Raw genomic sequence first — 17,390 nt, forward strand, 5'->3', positions numbered from 1 at the left:
AAGTTAACTATCTCAGATAGTTCGTCACAAATCTGGAAACCTAACGCACCCCAAGCACCCACCACCACCACCTCACCCCACAGCCACTTCCATGAGGCTTGGAATGAACATGGTTGGGTCTGGGTCCCCACACAGTAGCATTTCTCCAGGGGTCCCAGCATCACGGTATATGAGAGCAGGGTCATTCAGGGACAGCTGGATGTGATGGGCAGGTCTGTCATCCCAGTACTTGGGAGTAATTAAGTCAAGAGGATGGTAAGTTTCAGGCAAGCCTAGGCTACAACATGATGCCCTGGGAAGGGGGCAAAAAGGAGGAGTTAAAAGGAGAAAGGAAAAGGGAAGGAAGAGGAAAGGGAGGGAGAAAGGTAGGAAAGGAAAGAAATAAAAAAGAAAAACACAAGCTGGGTGGTGGCGCACGCCTTTAGTCCTGGCATTCGGACCAGTGGCAGGCGATCTCTGAGTTCTAGGCCAGCCTGGTCCACAGAGAGAATGCCAGGACAGCCAGGGCTACACAGAGAAACTCTGTCTTGAAACACCAAAAAGAAAAGGAAAATGCAATAACTATGTGCTTAAAATTTGTGGTTATATACACATACACACACATTATTTTGGAAGAAGGGGTGAGAAAAGGTCTCAGTGTAGCCCAGACGACATCAAACCCACTATGTAACTGTGACTACCCATAAGCTCCTGCTTCTCCTGCCTGCACCTTCCAAATGTTGAGAGATTACAGGCACGCACCACCACTCCCAGCACACTCTTTGATGTACTTTGACATATATCAAAACCCATGACATCACTGCCTCAGTCATGATAATGAGCATCTTCATTCCTCCCCTGAAATGCTCTCTGTGGAACCCCTCCTTCTCTCCTAGCAGAAGCAATCCTGACGTGCAGCACTTGATCAGAAATCTTAGGGTTCCCTACTCTAAGATGCCACAGGAAAATTGAGGAGAGGGAGAAAGTTGTGGTTTGGATGAACCTTGGAGGCTTTTAAGTGAGTGAAAGAAGACAGGGCAAACACTGCCCTGATTCCAACGACAGAAGGTCCCTAGAGCAGTCAAAAGGACAGAGGCCTGGGGACATGGCTCAGTGGGTAAAGAGTTTACTGTGCAAGAATGAGGGCCCGAGCTCACGACTGTCTGGACCTCCAAAATCTGACACCTCACACAGACATACATGCAGGCAAAACACCAATGTACACAAAATAAAAATAAATAAATCACTAAAAAAAAATGAGGGCCTGAAGGGTATCCCCAGTAACCAAATAAGAAAATCGGGCATGCCAACATACACCTGTTATCCCAGCCCTGGAGAAGTGGAGAGAAAGACAGGGTCCCTAGGGCCAATCTAGCTGAATCAGTGAGCTCTAGGTTCAGTGTGAGACCCTGTGTTAAAAAACTAGATGAACAATTGAGGAAGACACCTGATGCCTGATGTCAACTTCTGACCTATACATGCATGTATATGCACATGTACACACACATATACACACACACACACACACACACACACACAGACTAGAGGTTGCCAGAGCTTGGCAAGGAAGAGGGAGAACTGAGAAGTTAATGTTTAATGATTACTGCTTGAATTATGCAAGATGAAAACATTCTGTAAACTGGGGCACAGCTATGTGAATAAATTAGGAATGCCAAACTGTGCACTGTCTGGTGTGGGTAGATCAAAGAATTACGAAAACAAAGCAAATGCAGGGAGACAGTAATGGCCCATTTCTAATTTATGTAATGGAAAACCACCAACACAGTTCAGTTTGGGGTAACGACAGAGGCAGCCTCATCAGACTCACAGATGCCAATGATATGTTTCAGGCAAAACATAAAAACACTACCTGAGTTGGGTGAGATGCAGCATGCCAAGAAATAGAGCTAAAGGGGAAGCTGAGGCAGGAGAATGGCAAGTTCCAGTAGAGACTGAACTAAAGAATGAGTTCAGTGGTAAAGAACCTACCTGGAATCCACTAGTAATGAGCTGGGGCAAGGCTAAATGTGAGCACTTGCTTAATATACAGGAAGCCCTGGGATCAATCACCAGCATCACTAACAATAATAACAACAACAACAATAATAACAATAATACCTAGAAATTCTAGTCCTTGTGCAGGTTTTTTTAGTTTAATTAATTAATTACTTAGAGATAGAGTCTTGCAACTTAGCCCTGAGTCTGAAATTTATTATGGAGGCCATGATGGTTTCAAACTCTCAATCTTACTGCCTCAGCCTCCCAAAAGCATGAGGCTATATAAAGTTAAACCAATTTGTCCTGGGGGCTTGGTTAGCTCAGTTGTAGAGCTCTTTCCTGCTTGCCACACTCCAGGCTCTAAGTTCCATCCCCAATAACACACACATACATACACACACACTTCCCAGAACCCACAGAACACTTGGGCATGACAGCATGCATCTGTAATTCTTGCCCTGAAGATCAGAACCAGGCATATCTCCGGGCTAGCCAGCTGGTCAATCTAGCCAAGGAAAGACCTTGTCTCAAAAAAAAAAAAAAAAAAGCAGAACAATAAAGGAATTTACTTGAAGGTGACTTCTGACCTCCACATGCATGTGCACAAACACCACACTTGTGAGAATACACACACTTAGTTCCTCAGTCTTACCAGCTAGATACACATTCTCTGCCACATATGACTGGCAGTGATGATCATCACACAACGTGGTACCAGCCAGGACTGCTCTAGACAATGGCCAGAGCCAGAAATGAGCCAAATGAAGATTCATGTGCCTGTAATCCAGCACTCAGGAGGCTGAAGCAGGGAAATCATGAGTTACAGGCTGGCATTAACTACACAGCAAGACCCTGTCTCCTAAAAAGGGAGAGAAGGGAAGGAAGAGGAGAGGAGAAATAGGGAGAGGGCAGGGAGGGGGAAGGGAGGTCCATTTTATGTTTTACATAGTTTACCATTATGTAAGAATGTATAGGGACCATCAAAGTATCTCTGCAGGTAAAGGTGCTTGCTGTCAAGTCTGAAGCCCTGAGTTCAAGCCCTAGGACACACATGACGAAAGGAGAAAAACTGACTCTGAAAATTCTACGAGAGAGAAGGCTATAGCATACTTGCCCCCAAACACAATAAAACAAAATTTTTAAAATCACTAGAAATGTATACAGCCTGAGCATCCTCTAGGACAACGTCGAAAAGGTCTCTCATACACGTACATAGGACTAGAAGACTAGAGGATGGGGGGGAGGGGGTGACCAAGCGGATGTGGCTCAGTTGGTACAGCTCTGCCCTAGCATGCATGAAATAATGGTTCCATCCCCAGTGCTAAATAAATCCAGCTGAGGTGGTGACTTGTTATCCAGAACTGGGGAGGAAGAGACAGGAGAATCAGAAATGTAGAAACCAGCCTCAGTCACATGAAAACCTGTCTCAAAAAAGGATTTCTTAAAAAAAAAAAAAAAAAAAATATTAAAAGGTTGGGAGGCCGGGCGGTGGTGGCGCATGCCTTTAATCCCAGCACTTGGGAGGCAGAGGCAGGCGGATCTCTGTGAGTTCGAGACCAGCCTGGTCTACAAGAGCCTGTCCTGGAAAGGACAGGCTCCAAAACCACAGAGAAACCCTGTCTCGAAAAAAAACAAACAAACAAAAAAAAAAGGTTGGGAGATGGCTCAATGGGTAAAGCTCTTACTTCAATAACATAGCCCTTGGGTTTGGATTCCCCACACCCCTATAAAGCCAAGAGTGTGAGGAGGTATCTACAGTATCAGCACTGCTTCATTAAGACGGGACGTTCCGGGAATCTCATGGCTCACCTAGTAGTCACCCCACCCCCTGCCTCGATCACGGAAGGCAATGGTTGTCCTTTGGTCTTTACACATGCATGACTGGGAGAGGGGAAAAGAACTCTTGAGAGCATTGACTCAGTGCCTGGTCCATCTCATGTAAATCCTTACTGGGGGCCTGTGAGGTCCATGTTACCCAGGTTCTCCTAGGAGACAGGCTATGGTTCTGAAACCAGTAGATAGAAGCAGGAGGCTAAGAAGTTCAAAGTCATCCTCTGCTAAACAGCACCCACATAACAGCCAGGTGTGACAGCATGAGAGATCCAGTTAAAAAGGGGGAGGACAACTGAGGAAAATACCCAGTGTTTACTTCTGAGCTCCACATGTCTATGTGTGTGTGCAGCCACACAAATAATAGCAAACAAAATTAACTTTTAAGGAAATAAGAAAAGAAACAAAGGTTTGTTTGGTTGGTTTGGGTGCTTGCTTGGTTTTTACTAATTAGTTTGTTTGTTTATTGGCACTCAGCATTTGGGCCATAACACGTGGTAGTCAGAGGACAATCTATAAGAATCCATTCTCTCTTCCACCGTGTGGACTCTGGGGGCCAAGCTCAGATTGTCAGGTTTGGCAGCAAACTGCTTTACCTGCTGAGCCATCTCAACGACCATTTCTTTGTTTTAATAGTGGGTCTCTGTGGCCTCAAGGCTGATATCCTCCTGCCTCAGCCTCTTGAGCACTGTGATAACATATGAGCCACCATGGCCAGCTGGAAAGTAAGTACACTTCTTCATGTTTCTTCCCTACGCTAAGGGCCTCACCTTTCACCAGATTCCTTGCCCGGGGTTTATGGCCCTTAACAGGGCATCTATCTATGCCCGCTTCCAAGAACCTCGGCCTTCTCGTTCACCACCTCTCAGCGACTCCCGCTCCAATCCAGGCTGTCTTGTTCCCCTCTGTCCTCAAATCATGCTAGTCTTTGATCTGTTGTCACTGACCTTGAGGAAGCTCACCCACTCAGAAGCGATGTTCAGCACATCCACACCATGAATTTCCAGATTTCCCTGTCGAGACCAAATTCACACATCCAGCACTGCCTCGTCATTTCTTGTGCAGACATGTCCCCCTAAGCCTTCGCCCCACTACACTTCCTTTCTCTTCTGCTCATGGCTGCTGGGCCTAGACTCTACCATCTACCCCACCTTCAAGAACAGGAATGCCAAATACCCACCCAGTCATAAACTGGAACTTCTGGGAGTCTCAGGCAAAGCACACCTGGCAGAAAGCAGACCAACACAATGATCATGGGAGCCTGTGTTGCCCGTTTATGTGATTATTATACTGTATACATTCGGGGTGGGAGTGGGCATGGAACCAGGGCTGTGTGCAAAGCAAGCACTTTACCACATGGCTACATCCTAGAATGCTATTCTGTTTTTCAATTATTTATTTGATCAATTATTTATAATTTATTTATTGTGCATTTATGCATGGATACATGCCACATGTGCATGTGGAGATCAAAGGACAGCCTTGAGGACTTAGTTCTCTCCTTCTACAGTGTTGAGTGTGCCCCAGGCATCAAACTCAGGTCTTCAGAATGGGCAGCAAGCACTTTTACTCACTGAGCCATCTAAGAGACCCCCTTTTCTCATATTATCTTCCTCACTCTTCCCTACTCCCAAGCGTGTTTGCATCCATGCATGCATGTGTATATGTCTATGTGTGTATGTGCACACACATTCGTGCATGCATTCAAACTTGCCATCCTCTTGCCTCATCTTCCCAAGACATGCACCAACACACCTAGTTTATAAGTTTTTAAGAGTTTGGGTTTATTTGCTTGCTTGTTAGTTTGTTTGTTTGTTTGTTTAAAAGTTTTGCTATTATTGGGGTTTTGGAGGGTTGGGGGAGCTTTTGTTTATTTATTTGACATAGGGTCTCCTGGATCTCAGACTATCCTCCCTATACAGCCAAATGTGATCTTGAACTTCTCATTCTGCCCTCATATTCTGAATGCTGAGATAGGGGCATGCACCATCCTGCTTGGAGTTGAACCCAGGGCTTTATATATGCTAGGCAAGCCCTCTACCAACTGAGCTGTATCTCCAGCCCAACTGTTCTTGGTTAAATTCTCTATGTTAGAACCAGAAGCCACATGGAATAAGTATTCATATTACAAATGGACTCACCTACTGCCAAATGTCCTAGGGTGCCTCTAGGTCATTAAAGTCATATGACTGTTGTTTATTTTCAAAAGATACTTTCCCTTCCTCCCTTAGCAAACCAGCATCTGTGCAAGGAGAGCAACGTGGCCATAAAAACGAACACAGTAAATCAAAATCAAAATCCATCCTGGTGCTGCTGATTCAAGAGAAGGTGGCAAGTGGCTACTGCTGTAATCTTGTTTGATTTAGTTTTAGATTGTGTGTGTGTGTGTGTGTGTGTGTGTGTGTGTGTGTGTGTGTGTGTACTAGAACCCATAACTGCATTGGTTCTAGACAAGCATCCTAGCACTGAGCCACACCTCCAAGCCATCACTGGGAGGTGCTAGGCAGGTGCTCTGTCACTGAGCTATATTCCCAGCCTGTTTTAATGCATATTTTGAGAAATTGTTTCACTGAATTTCTTAGGCTAGCATTGGGTTTATAATCCTCCTGCCTCTGGCTCCAAAGTACCTGGGATAGAAGGCCTACACTACCATGCCTGGGGCAGTTGCTGCTTTTTGTTTCACTTTTACTAAAGATTTATTTTTAATTATATGTAATATATATGTCTATGTGTGGTTATGTACACATAAATGCAAGTGCATGAAAAAGTCAGAAGGCATCAGATTCCCCGGAACTGGAGTTCCAGGGGTTGTTAGCCAACTGAGAGGTGCTGGGAGGCAGATCTGTCGTAGGAACCGCATCCGCTCTTAACAAGTGAGCCATCTCTCCAATCCCAGGCTTGTCATGTTCTAAAAATATAACAGCATCCATGCTGCCTCTGACCCTGTACCGAGGGAAGGAAGCAGAGAGGAGAGTTGCAGTGAAGGACACCAACCTGTAGGTGGCCCTCCAGATGTCATAGGCTTTGTGACAATACCCTGTGGAGACAGGAACAGCAGTGGACACAGGGAACATGTCTTTCTTTTAGCTTGAATGGGTGGACTGAGGGTCCATGCCAATGATATAGCTCTAAAAGTGAGTCCCCAGTGAAAACATCACAGCCTTAAAGGTTCAGGGGCGTGATACTGATGGTAACAGCAAGAAAGAAGGCATCCACTCTGGCCCTCCTACATTAGTCCAATAGCAGCTCATAGCTCAAACCTATCTCTTCTGATCACTAACCTGAGGGCTTCTTATGGCTCCTGGCCTGTCAATTAAGGTCTCCATAGTTACCTAGCTCTTCCTACCACTCCACCTAGCCCCACTGATCTCCTTGACTCTGCGGCTCTCACTCTAGGTCCACAGATTCTGAAGATCCATTCAAACTTCAGAAACAGCATGCTGGGCCAACCTATGATGCCAGGTCTTTGGCTGGGCTACTCCCTCCAGCAGAGTCCCCCAGTCACCACTCCCACTATCTGAGACCCAGCTGAGCTTGCAGGTGAGAAACTTCCTGCAACTGCTTCCAAGAAGCCTTCAGGATACTCACAATGGCTCGGAGTCATCACTTCCAGGGACTGCAGTGCCTCTGCTGGGCTAGGATTACTCTGCCTTGCAACTACTTGCCCAAGCACCCGTCTCTTCCCCTAGAATAGGGCTATCTAAGAAGGTAAAAAAATGCACCAATTCCTGCCTTGATGATTAATCTTAGTTGTCAACTTGATCAGATTATGGAATCAGCTAAGAGAGGTGCCTCTAAGGATCAGTTGAAGGGTATCCCCTGAGAGAATTAACTAAAGGGAAAGGACCCTCCCGCAGTGTATGTCACATCTTCTGGTGGCAGCCTAGATATAAAGAGGTCTGGGGAGAAAACAGGACTTCTTTTGCCTACATGACTTCACTGGCTGCTGGGGGGTGCATCTACGTTGTTGCTGTTTCTGCTGCCACCATCTTATACTAACACTAGAATCTATCTCCTTTGACTTTCTATTGTGAACTGAAGACTCTCCAAGAATCCTTCAGGCCTTCCGTGACAAACTGAGACAACTGAGGCACCCACCCTCTAGGACTGAGAGACTACTGCGTTGTCACCCACTCCAGTGTGCAGGTAGCCACTACTGGACTGCCCGGTGTATGTTATGTGAGCCTACCTAATAAATCCCCTTTGTAACATATATTCTTTCTGTAAGTTCTATTCCTCTAGAGCAGTAATCCCACAGGGATCATACATCAGATATTTACATCACAATTCATAACAGTAGCAAAATTACAGTTATGAAGCAGCAGTGAAATAATTTTATGGTGGTGGGGAGGGTCACCAGTACATGAGAAACTGTATTAACGGGTCACAGCACTAGGAGGTTGAGAACCAACACTCTAGAGAACCCTGACTAACAGTGTCTATTGCCAGCTCCAAATCCAGCCTCAGCTTAAAATGTTCCTCCCAGAGAGGCCTACACCAACCAAAATAGAGGCAATCACCTCATCTTCAGACTGCTTCTGGAAAAAAAGAAAACGCAGAAATATCTTAAATGCTCTGTTTCTGGATGTGAGGTCCAGGAATCTCTGACTAAGTAAGACTCATCCCTAAGTCCTTCTGGCCTCTACCTACGTCTCCAGGAAGCCACAGCTGAGCTGTCCATTGAGGACTGGTTGCTTCTATCATCTTGTAGATTGCTGGGGAGGCACAGGATCACCCAAGATCATAAAGGAGGAAGTAGAAAGCTGAGACCCAGAAGGTGAGCTTACCTGTCTTACAAACCGCTACCCAAATTGAGCCTCATCTCAACATTCAGCCTGATCTCTTCTTAGGCTGTATCCACAAGTACCTAGATACCTGTCATCAATTTTTTTTTTGTACCTGCCATGCAACAGATATTGATCTACACGTGGGAATCTCCACAGGGAACTGAGTAGACTGTATAGGTAACTCAGGAGTTCATGTGTTTAAAAGGGCAGGGGAGAGATACATAGTATTTTTTTGTTAATCAATTTGTTTCATTGTATCCGCCAGCAACTAGTCCCGTGGAGAGAATAAGGCCTGGAGGAGAATGTGAAGAGGGATCCAGAGGAACCCAGAGGCTGCATTTGAAAGACCTGGGTCAGAGGAGATGGCTTCTCAGTAAAGTGTAGGTCACAAGCAGAAGGGCCTGAGTTTCATCTTCAGAAAGCACTTTTTAAAAAGAAAGCCAGGCCAAGGGGTGTGCACTTGTGATCCCAGAACTTGGGAAGCAAAAACAAAGGAAGATTCCTAGGCCTGCTGGCCAGCCAGCCTAGCCTAATTGGCAAGCACCAGGTCCCAGTGAGAGGCCCAGTCTCAGAAAAGATGGATGGCGCCTGAGGAAGGACACTTGAGTTTGTCCTCCCCCTGTGCTTGCAGAGACATGCGCACACAAAGAAGAGAGGGAAAGGAGGAAAGGGAAGAATAAAGAAAGAGGGGAAAGGAGAAAGGAAAATAAGGACAGACAAACACTGGTCAATAAAAACTCCTTGAGAAGGCAACATTTTAAGTGCAGGAGACAAAGAAGAGAAACAGGACATTCGAGACAGAGTCAACAGCCAGTCTAAAGACCCCAAGGCAGGGCCATGCACTGGATTCAAGAAACAGACAGTGACATGGCCACAAGAGAGGGAATAAAGTGAGAGCAGGCAAGGGTCAGTCATCCACACAGAACTGTTCTCAACAGTCGCTCAGCCTGAGACCTGCATCTCTTGCCTCTGTCATTGTCTGTGTCCCCTGTCATCTCCCAGAAGTCCAGGCCCTCTGCCTCCAACCCAGAAGTAAGCCCATTACACCTGTCACATTATAGAGCAGAACCAGGGTCAAAGACTACCTGCCACCGATTTGGACAAACTGCCCAGCATACTATCCAAACTCAGGAAAGACTCATGGTGATACACACCTTTAAAGCCACCGCTAGGGATGTCTGTGAATTAAAGGTAAGCCTGGTCTACATAAAGAGTTCCAGGGCAGCTAGGGCTACATTGTGAGATTCTGCCTTGAAATTAATTAATTTTGGATCTCAGTTTTTTTTAACCCCCAGCAATTCAGATCAAAATATGCTCAGTGAAGTCAGAGCAGATGATGCTTCAGTCTGTGGTAGGAGTGGAGAGGGTGCCGAGAGCCAGTCACCAGCTCTTGCCCATGTGAAGGGTACAGGGAGAGGGCACAAGTTTAATCTCCATCTCCTGAGAAGAGAGTGGCCACTGGTCCCATCCACAGAACACATGCGCTTGGCTTCTGTGGTTTCTCCTCCAGGCTCAGCATCTTTGCGTCTTCAGGCTCCTCTTACCTGCTACTCTGCTCTATGTATTGTCTGGCCTTTATCAACCCCTGCCTCCATACCAACAGAGTTCTTCCCCTGGCTAATTCCTTCTCTCTACCCCTGGGCAAGAAGGAAATCTGGACCCCTCTAGGAAGTTTCCCTGGGCAACCCCACCATGTACAAAGGGAAGATGTATTGCCCTGGTTGAGGGGGCGGGGAGAGGTGTCCTGTCTTCCTCTTTTTTTGAGTTCATTAACACTCATATAGAACAAAATTACAAAGCAAAAAGTTCTTTCTACCCGCCCATCCTCTCTGGGGTAAGGATCTTCCAAGGGTTTGCTGTGGTTGGTCTTCAGGTCTTTGAGAACCTTCAGGATCTTTGCCTGTTCCTCTTAGTTCATTCTCTGTCTCTCTGTGTGTCTCTCTCTCCATCTATCTATCTATCTATCTATCTATCTATCTATCTATCTATCTATCTATCTATCTCTGTTTCAGCCATAACAGCTTCCTTGCTGTGTCTCTACTACATACCAAGGTTGTGGTGGCCTTAGGACCTTTGCACCTGCTCGTCTCTCTGCCTGGAGTGCTCTTTCTCCACATAATTATCTGGTTTAGGCCTCATCCTTTTTCCTGGCCCTTCCCCCAAGAACACAGGTTTCCCAATACCACCCAATACAGATTTGAATACAAATAACACAAGCAGTGATGGGAGGAAGATAAAGCCAAAAAAAAAAAAAAAAAAAAAAAAAACAGAACAAATGGGGACACCAGGATGTGACTAAGAGAGAAAAATCCCTTTTTAGACAGTCATGGAACCTTAGACCAAAATATGGCTTCAGGAGCCCAAAAGGAGCTGAGTGCTAGCCACTCTGGGACATACGATAGCAACACACTAGAATGATACAGAGTCCAGACCGAGGGAAGAGACAGGCTTCTTTACGTTCCTCTGACAAGAGCTACTCTGAGTCTGAGGTGGCTTATTAGAAAGGGACCAAAGAGGACCTAGAGAAGGTCTGAAGGAGGAGGGAGGACAGCTTCTCAGGTAAAGGCACTCGCCACCGAACGACTCAATTCAGTCACTGGGACACCCATGGTAGAAAAAAAAACTGATTCCTACAAGTTTTACACATACACACACAAGGGGGGGGCACTATGAATAAAGTAAAAATGCTGTAAAAGGAGAGGTACATGTGGGAGGAAGATTCCTGTCCATAAATTATCCAAGCAGGGCATTCGGAGAGAGTTTCTTACTTATATTTTAATTAAAGTATTTATTTTTGTAATGCTGGGGATGTTACCCAGGCCTTCACACACGCTAGGCAAGAGTTCTGCCTTCACCCAGGTCTCCAGCACCTCTCAGCCTTTCTCTTATTATTTTTCACAATTTTATTTTTTCATGTGGGTGTGCGGAGATGGTTACACAAGTGCCATCCTGCATATATGAATGTCAGAGGACAACTTGCAAGAGTTGGTTCTCTCCTTCCACCATACGGATTCTGGAGATCAGCCTCAGGTCATCAGGCTTAGTAGCAGGGGCCTTTACCCCAGGCTCACCATATTGCTGGCCAGCCGTCCTCTTTACTTAACCCATAGCACCTTTGGCTCATGGCTCCCACCTACTCCCTGCCCTCTCTTCCAGCCAGCTTCCATCTTCTTTTTCCCAAGCTTGCGCTTGGCCACTCCTCCACCAGCTCGCTATCTGGAGATATGATAAGAGGCAAATACCAGAAACATATTAACAGATTGCTGAGCTGAATGTAACCCTGTTCCCCTCACGCCAGCCACTCATATCAATCAATGGCTGCCCCAACCCACCTAGTCCATCCAAGGTCCACTAAATTCTCACCCATTCAAACCTCCATTTGATACAGTCCCATCACTTGAACCAGATTAGTCACCTCTATTCTGGTCTCCTGGCTCCTGCCCTCATAAGCATCACACACACCCAGCAGTCTGTTCTCTGGGGTCAGAATAGTCTCTAAATTCCCCACTGAGGTCTAGTTATCCTGTTATCCTCCAGATCTCAAGGTTTTGTTTGTTTGTTTGTTTGTTTGTTTGTTTTGAGAGAGAGAGGGAGAGGGAGAGAGAGAGAGAGAGAGAGAGAGAGAGAGAGAGAGAGAGAGAGAGAGAGAGAGTGATTGCACTGCCCAAAGAGGGCAGAGGAGAGCATCAAATTCCTTGTAGCTAGAGTTACATCAGATGGTTGTGAGCCACCTGATGGGGGTGCTGGGATCTGAATGCAGGTCCTCTGCAAGCAAAAACAAGCACTCTTACCAATGATCAACCTCTCCAGCCCCCAAGGATCTCAAAGTCCTTTCATACCTCTGCTAATCACTCCTCCAAGCACGCAGCAGTGTGCTTAGAGCCTTGTACCTCCTGATCCTTCGGTTTGCAACGCTGCTCCTCTGTCTAGTGAGCACAGCTCTCCATCCTTAGCTGAATCACTGTCCCCAGTCAGGATGCCTTCTCTGACTCTCCCTGGGTCAAGTCGTGCTACTTACTGTACTCGGTTCTGCCCTGAGGCAAGAGCTCTGCACTATAATGGGCTGGTTTCATCAGGCACTGATTATTAGCCAGGCATTGTCCTCAGCTCTTTAACTATATAGGGTGTTTAAGTGGTATCATTCCCATTTTACAGCTGGGGAAAATGAGGTAAACCTACTAGCCTGAGGGCTGCAGCACTCAAACAGGAGGTAGGTACAAGCCCAGGCAGTAGTATGTGGCAGCCTGGGGCACCCAGATCACAGGGGAGCATCCCCGCAGCAATGATTTCTTGTGTCATCCCAGGAGTGGGAGGAAGAGACCTTTGCTCACTCATCTTTCGTAAGCCCAGAGGCTCCTTCGCCAAATGTTCACTGTCTCCCAGGCACTATGCCAATGGCCTTGGGTTTGGAGGGGGATAGTGTTCTTCTTATCTCAGAGTGGAGCGTGGAGGCCACTCCCAGGACCTCAGGAGTGTAAAGGCACTGAGATTTGTCAAGCACTATCCACAGCTGAGGGCTCATTAATACTCTCAGAGAAAGATACCGCAGACCCATTTCCCAGATTGGCAAGCAGAAAGTTGGAACCCTTTCCCATGGGCACAGGCTCTCAGCGTATAACTATTGCCCCTTCGCTCCTTGACTAACGGAAACACTCCCCTTTGGGAGTGAGTGAAGTTGAGAAGGGAGGCAAAAAAGATCCCCAATATTCCCTGAGACCTGGCTGGACTCAAGGCAGACTGAACGATGCTCTGGGAACTCCATCCAAACAGCAGCTATGGCTGGAAGGGGCCAGCTGCACAGGCTAGTGAGCTTCCAAGGCAACTTCCCAGTCTAGGATTCCTCTTCTCCAGCGCTCCAGCCAGACAATGCTCACCCCAGCAGAGGTCATGCTGGTGCCTACGAACCTTGGCTGGGCTCAGACTGCAGTCTTGGGGAGCCCTGTGTCTCCATATCCCAGGCAGTTCATGGGTTTTGCAAGCCAAGCTGGGTCCTACAAGCCTCCTCTTACCTCCACACTCTTCTTCTTTCAGGCCCCCATCCCAGAAATAAAGGGCCCCTCCATGCCCAAGTCTATGGTTCATCTGTCAACCCAGTTATCTGACAAACTGAGGTCGGAGGACTGAAAGTTCAAGGCCTGCCAGGCCAACAGAATGAGTTCAAGGCCAGAATGAACAAGTTAGTGAGACTCTTGTCTCAAAGTAAAACATAAGGGCTAGGTAGATGGTAGCTCGGTGGGTGAAGAGCATGCTATGCAAGCAGAAGAACCTAAGTTCAGATTCCCAGCACCCACGGGAAAAAAAAAAATGGACATTGTGATATGTGCCTGTAACTCCAGTGGGAAGCGGGCAGGAGGGAAGAGGCAGGTGGCTTGTTTTGCCAAAACAGCAAGCTCCTGGTTCAGTAAGAGACCCTGTCTCAGAAGATAGGGTGGAGAGCAACTGAGGGATGCATAAGAAGTCACCCTCTGGCCTCCACACACTTGAGCTCATACACACACGTACACATACATACATACATACACACACATCTACACCACATGTGAGCACACACACATAAAGGAAGGAAGCAACCAAAGTGTTTGCGTGGTGGAGTGCCCCCCTCGCATGACGCCCTAGATTCAACCCAGTTCTAGAGAAAGAATAATAAGGCCCCTTCCATTCCCTCGGCAGCCCAGCGCTGTCTCCACACAGGCCTTCCCTCGAGGACAACTTCCAAACACGCACGAAACACAGTTCTTCTGGGAGGAAATAAAGAATTTCTAACTTCTCATGTCTTCACACACTTTCCATCAGAGGTCCTGCCAGCTGCCTCTGTCCCGGTCCTTTCAACCTTCCCCCACATATTGGCTGCAGGTTCTTCCTCTCGAGACACAATCGAATGGTTGCTGCTTGCTGGTTTAAGCATCCTCCTATCCATAGCTCTGAAAATGGAACTGTGGGCTCCTCATTGTCTTCCAATCCCTTGTCAACCACTCCCTACCTTCTTTCTTCCCTGTATACACTTCTCATACGTCAGCCTCTTTTGTGATCTACAAACACACCAACCTGGGCCTTTCCCCGGGATGTTGTTGCCCGGGTCCAGAGAGCACTCCACAGCAGGTGCCGCGGTTGGCCCTTTCCCTCACACACCCAGGGGCTCATTCACGACACTCTAACCCTCTACCTCCGGTATTAGGATGTGTGCTCTCCACGCTCCCGGCACCAGCTGAAACGTTGCAATCCTGTTAAAGACGTTTCTCAGCGGCTGGTCTACGCGGCTCCCAGACAATGCCCTGCTGTGTCTACGGCCATCGCCCGATCCGTGGCACCCAGCAGGAGCTCGGCACCGATTCTCCGGTGACAGACACTCCTGTGACGCAGCGCCCGTTCATACATCCGGATTCCCCGCAACACGGGGCCACGATAGCCCCTCTTCGCTCCCGCGCATTTTCCAGTCACGTCCACCTTCACCTTCGCCCTCGGGGGCCCAAAACTCTCTGGAAAAGGTGGCCCGAGCCCCCGACCTGCTGGGAAACCCTGAGAAGTACCTAGGGGACGGAATGATAGGGAGCTCATTGACCCTACCTTGGGGCCGAGTCCGGCTGGTCTTGGCCTGGGAGGCGAGACTGGAGGTCGCTGCGAGGGTTGCTTCTAGGCCGGCGCCCCCGGAGAGGGGCACTTGCTTACCTGGGGTGCAAGCGGATGTGTGGAGGCCCAGGCAGGGTGGAAATCAGCAAACCCAAAGATGCCGTAGACACGCGGTTGACGGCGCTGGACCGAGGGATTGTGCTCGCCACAGAGCCTCCACCCACAGGGGAGGAAATAGAGCCCAAGGGGGCCTCGGGGAGGAGTTTGGTGGGGGCTTGGGCGTGGTCTGGGCGGGGGAGGGGCGTGACTTCAGTGGGCTCTGGCCCAGTGTGCTCGGACCCGGCGTGCACAAACCACTGGGTCTAAGACCCCTGTGCCCTAAACTGCCCAACCCACGTCCTGGCCTCTCCCCCACACCACCAGGCCCCTCCCTAAAGCCCGCCCCACAATCCTCGGCCGCCTCCAGACCCCGCCCTCAGTCCCTAACCCCGTACCCTGAGACCCCGCCTTCAGCAGACCCTGTTTTGAGAAGCCAGGCTCCACCCCAGTCTATGTCCCGCCGTCCAGAACTTCCAAACCTCGCCCTCAGCCCCCACCCCCGCGCCTCCAGGACCCGCCCCCAATTCCACTTGGCTCTCTACCCTGCACAGCCTCACAGCGCTCTAAACCCGCTTTCGGGCTCTTCCTCTTGCTCCAAGGTCTGGTCCCCCGCCCCAGGCCGGCTTTGTCAGGTCCGCCCCAGCTCCGGCCCGTCTGGGCACCTGGCCTTACTCCAATCAAGCTGTTGGTTTCTGCACTACCTTATCTCTGACCTTTTAACCCAGCACCGCCTGAAGACTACTGCTTCAGCTGGTCAGCTTCTGGTTCCCGCTTCCCAGTCCTAGATCTCTATGATGCTCTAGCTTGCACGTCCGCCTGCGTCCTGTTTTTCAGACGCACTGATAGGTTCGGCGAAAGAGGCTTGGATTCTTCCACAGGCCTGAACTTCTTACACAATTGGAGAGCGCTCTCCCACTGAGCTGTATCCCATTACTGCCCCACCCCCACCCCAACACTCACAGACTTTCACACCCTTTATGATCTTCCCATCCATGTGAGCCTCATCTGATAGAGGGAACTGAGGAAGCAACTCTGGGCTGCTCCCCTCTTCCCCTCTATGTAATTACTTTTCTGTTGTTGCAACAAAACACTCTTGACAAAATCAATTTAGGAAGGAAGGCTAACAGTTCCGAGATGTGCAGTCTATCCTTGAGGGAAAGTCACGGAGGCAGGAGACTGGGGCATCTGATCACACTCCATCTGCAATCAAGAAACAGCGATGAATGCTGGTGCTTAGCTCGCCATCCCCTTTTTATATACTCTAGGACCCCAGCCACGGAGCAGTGCACCGCAGTGGACAGGTCTTCCCACTTCCATCTAATGAGGACGCTCAGGCATATCCACAGGTGTCTCTCCCAAAGCTGATAACTGAGATTGAACATTACAGCCTCCAGCTAAGGGACTGAAGCAGACACCTGTATTGATCTTCTCCAGACTTTGGGCTCATTGTGGCCAGGCTTGTAGATTGGACGCTGGACCCTGGACCCATGAAGCCTGAGCTAAACACAGTAATAGTAATTCAAAAATGATAACACTGTCTTCGTTAGGGGTTCTATTGTTGCTGCTATGAGACACCAAAGACAAATGCAAGTTGGGGAGAAAAGGGTTTATTTGACTTATATTTCTACATTGTAGTTCATCATTTAAGGAAGCCAGGACAGGAATTCAAACAGGGCAGGACCCTGCAGGCAGGAGCTGATGTAGAGCCCATGGAAAGATGCTGCTTACTGGCTTACTCTCCATGGCTTACTCAGTCTGATTTCTTATAGGACCCAGAACAACCAGTTCAGGGATTGTCCCACTCATAAGGGGCTGGGCCCTCCCCCATTGGTCACTAATTAAGAAAATGCTTTAGAACTGGATCTCATAGAGGCATTTCCTCAACTGAAGCTCCTTTCTCAGATGACCATAGCTTGTGCCAAGTTGGCCTAAAACTGGTCAGGACAATTTGACATTGTCATGACCTCTAAAATCTATGATTATGATACTTCAATTTCTTTTTATATTTATTTATTTGTGGGGGCACAGTCTATATGTGGGGGGGTCAGAAGGCAGCTCGCAAGAGTCAGTTCTGAGAACTTCCTTCCACGATGTGGGTTCCAGGGACTGAAACTCAGGTTGTCAGACTTA

At 48.1% G+C, this 17,390-nt stretch overlaps 1 protein-coding gene across 5 annotated transcripts in view; it reads right to left on the reverse strand.

Annotated features, from left to right (window-relative positions):
• Cers4 (ceramide synthase 4) overlaps positions 1-16,063 on the reverse strand; it is a 35,057-nt gene extending 18,994 nt beyond the window's left edge. Inside the window, exons 1-2 of one of the 5 annotated variants that reach the window (XM_057766011.1) lie at positions 15,974-16,063; positions 15,159-15,260 (exon numbers count right to left, since the gene is read on the reverse strand). The gene's annotated coding sequence lies outside the window, so the exon portion shown is untranslated. Of the gene's footprint in view, positions 1-14,757; positions 15,122-15,158; positions 15,555-15,973 lie in introns of those variants that run through there. The other 4 variants (XM_057766012.1, XM_057766009.1, XM_057766010.1 and 1 more) reach the window with 4 other exon arrangements.
• Between the last annotated feature and the right edge of the window lie 1,327 nt (positions 16,064-17,390).

The sequence above is a fragment of the Chionomys nivalis genome, chromosome 3 (assembly GCF_950005125.1).
Source record: "Chionomys nivalis chromosome 3, mChiNiv1.1, whole genome shotgun sequence".
Classification (NCBI taxonomy): domain Eukaryota; kingdom Metazoa; phylum Chordata; class Mammalia; order Rodentia; family Cricetidae; genus Chionomys; species Chionomys nivalis.